A 3,392-nucleotide genomic window follows, 5' to 3' on the forward strand; every position below is an offset into this window, starting at 1 on the left:
ATTAATATACTGCTGCATGGGCTGGGCTGTAGTTACATCCTAAGGTTTTAAAAACTGAGCTTAAATAAATGATTAGCGGTAATAAAAGCCGAGGGAGGTCAACAGGGATCACTGACTGTTTTAGGAGCTTTTTGAGATCAAATAGAAGAAAATACAAAACATTAAACATGTTAACAACACAAAAGCCATATTAAACGCAGACTACTTTAGACCCGGAAGTAGGATTCGTCACGTCATCACTTAACGACCGGATCAGCTATGTCAGTGTTCCACGAGGAACAGGCTCTGATCATCACCTTCTCCTTGGGAATTGCACACTCTGCCTGAAACGCCTGCCATCTCACCAGAAGCGACCCCGCCCCTTTAATGTTAGATGTCTGCACAATGCAAGAGTGACTTTCAGCTCCTTGCCCAGGAAACCACAGGTGAAAATCTGGATGTGCTCTGGGATGAATTCAAGACAACCATCACCAGCGCCACAAACTCAAAGGTGTGCCAGCGACCTGGCAGCTTCGAGGAACGCTGAATCTCAGATCACTCCTGGAATCTTATTGACAAGTGCGAAATTGATCCAGGACCTGATGACGCTGGACCCCAACGTTCCAAAAGGGACACATGAACGAGCAAAGAAGACCTAGAGTAAACTCGCCCGACAGATCAAACACAGCTGCCACTGCAACAAAGTGTAAATAGATGGAATCAAAAGATATGAAGCCACGAGAAGCTAGAATGACACCAAGACTCTTTACTGCAGTTCGTCTGCGAACTGACAGGAACTCGAAGTGGACATGGCATCCCTGTACGCAACAAGGATGGACGAGCCCTTCTTCCATCAGCCAAGCAAGACTAAAAGTGGATTGAACATTTCAAAGGCACACTGAGCCAACCAGAACCCGTCCAACTGCACGACATGGGCGAGGTGGAGCTGGCGGCAGACGTCGGCCCAATTGCTGTCAGTGAAGTGAAGAAGGTGGTACACCTACTCAAAAGAGGCAACGCAGCTGGTCTGGACGAGATATCTCTCAAACTACTGAAACATGGTGGCCCTGCGCTAAAGACTGCCCTCACAAGACTACTAAATGGCACTAACTGGGATGAAGCTGAAGCAATTGCTGCTGATCGCCAACAATGGAAAGCATTAGCTGCCCGATGCTCCGCACGGTGTTAGGAACTAAAGGCTGAAGGCCAGGTCTTCAAGCTGGCAGTAGTTAAACTGTGACTTTCTTCCTGTTAAAATGGAGTCTTCCTTCCCACTGTCTCCAAAGTGCTTGCTCATAGGGGGAAATGAATATTTATTTTCCAATGTTAGATATTTTAAACATGTTAAAAACAAGAATCACAGTATTCTGATAACCTCCGACACTTGATTGAGCACATTCAGCACATCAAATTCTTTGTTTTACTATGGAATCTCTCCTTTCAATCAAAAAAAATATTATCATCATAATCTAAACCAAGCACTTATCTGTCTTTAAGCATATCAAACCTATTTTGTATAGTGTGGATTGTAGGAAATCTGTCAAAAGTTACCTTTTTCAGCTTATCTAAAACGACATATTTAACTAAAAAATAAACACTTGAAACACTTGCTAGTGAAATTTGGAACACCCTTATCTAAAGAGATCACCTAAAGTTTGCCTTTTCAGCAAGCAGGCGATTTGTGCTGTCTCTCTTTTTCTCTCTTTTTCTCACATATATATATGTGGGTGTAGGTGTGTGTGTGTGCGCGCGAGTGTGTGTGCACGTGAGCATATATGTGTGTGTGTGTGTGTGTGTGTGTGTGCGCGCGAGTGTGTGTGCGAACAGGCTGGTGGATGAGGTCCCAGGGGGCTGGATTACCCCTTTGCATGCCCCAGGCCAAGCAGCTCTTGGGGGATTACTGTGAGACCTGCACCCTGGCTGGATTAGAGCGCTGGACCTCATTTCCATCTCCTTATTTACCTCAGCCCACCAGAGGAAACGCTCAGCTGCACAAAAACATGCTAATTGATGCTGAGAAAGCCACGGAGAGGTGCAACACTCACTCAGTAAGCTTGTTTTTTTTGGGATGGTTTAAGGTTTAAAGACGAGTTGTTGAAAAATGCTTCTCAGTTAGCTGTTGAGATGCTGTCAACCTATTGTTGTGTATGTGTGTGAGTTTGTGTGTGTGACTAGGCAGCTGTATGTCTGTGCAAATGTAGATGCTTTAATTTTTACACGTTTTTGTGCATTTTAGTATTGTTGGTGTCTGATGTCTTTTTGTGTGTTCTGGTGTTTTTACTCGTAATCTTATTGGTTTGTTATCTGTGTGTGATGCTGTTTTATTCTGTGTTTGTGTGCGCATGTGTGTGTGTGTCTGTGTATTGTGTATGGATGTCATGGCGGAGGTCCTCATTACTTGGCGAGGTCGCATACAGACATGGCCACAGTGCGATGAGGACAGTTGGTGGACCTGTTCCTATTCCCGCAGCTCTTTAACGAGCTAGTGATGGGAAGAACAGCCCAGTTGCCCCGGCAACAAGGCTGAACTCCAACCTCGGAGGTTGGTAACCTGTATATATTAGGATCACAGGCATATGCAAATGGTCTGCCGCTCCTTCCCCCCCCCCCCCCCCCCCCCTTCTTTTTTTCTGCCAGAATGTCCTTCTTGTTCCATCCTGGACTTGACATGTGTGCTAACAGTGCCCTTGCTCTGAAGGGCGGGGGAGGTGGAGGAGGGGGGTGGTTGGTTGCTGGGACTTCCATTAGTGATGGCTGAGATGACAGGGGCTCTCACTTCGGCTCGGACTCTGCGTATGACCCTCCACCCAGCAGAACAGCCTGAGTAGCAGGAAAGTGGATCATTAACAGAAAGTGTGTGCTCACAATGATTAGGCACACTTTCTTGGCCTGTATTTTCTGGCTATTTTTTGTCTTTATTTTGTCTGTCTAACTCTTCGTCCTCTCAGACCTTCTTATGTTACCATTTAAACATTTGCTACCTACCTTTGTCATGAAAAACCACATTACATCCATCCCTGAGAAACACGATTTCTTGTTCCTTCCACCATCAACAATAAGTGAGGCAACAAACAGGATATTGGAGGTTTTCAAATGTGTAGCAAACTCATAGCATTGAGTATATTATTATTTTTTTAAATAATGTTTTTGTTGAACAACTAATAGTGCTCTTAACGAGTAACAACTGTGATTTGGCTCCGCAAAGAGGCATTAACAAGGAGGAGTAATCACACTCAAGAAATCCTGAATCGAAATCTATTAGAGGAAAAAAACTTGGTTTTTATATTGTGACCATTGAAATTATATACAGGGAGTGCAGAATTATTAGGCAAATGAGTATTTTTGTCCACATCATCCTCTTCATGCATGTTGTCTTACTCCAAGCTGTATAGGCTCGAAAGCCTACTACCAAT

Source organism: Haplochromis burtoni, unplaced genomic scaffold, assembly GCF_018398535.1.
Source record: "Haplochromis burtoni strain Fernald_Lab_line unplaced genomic scaffold, NCSU_Asbu1 Contig_271, whole genome shotgun sequence".
In the NCBI taxonomy this organism is placed as follows: domain Eukaryota; kingdom Metazoa; phylum Chordata; class Actinopteri; order Cichliformes; family Cichlidae; genus Haplochromis; species Haplochromis burtoni.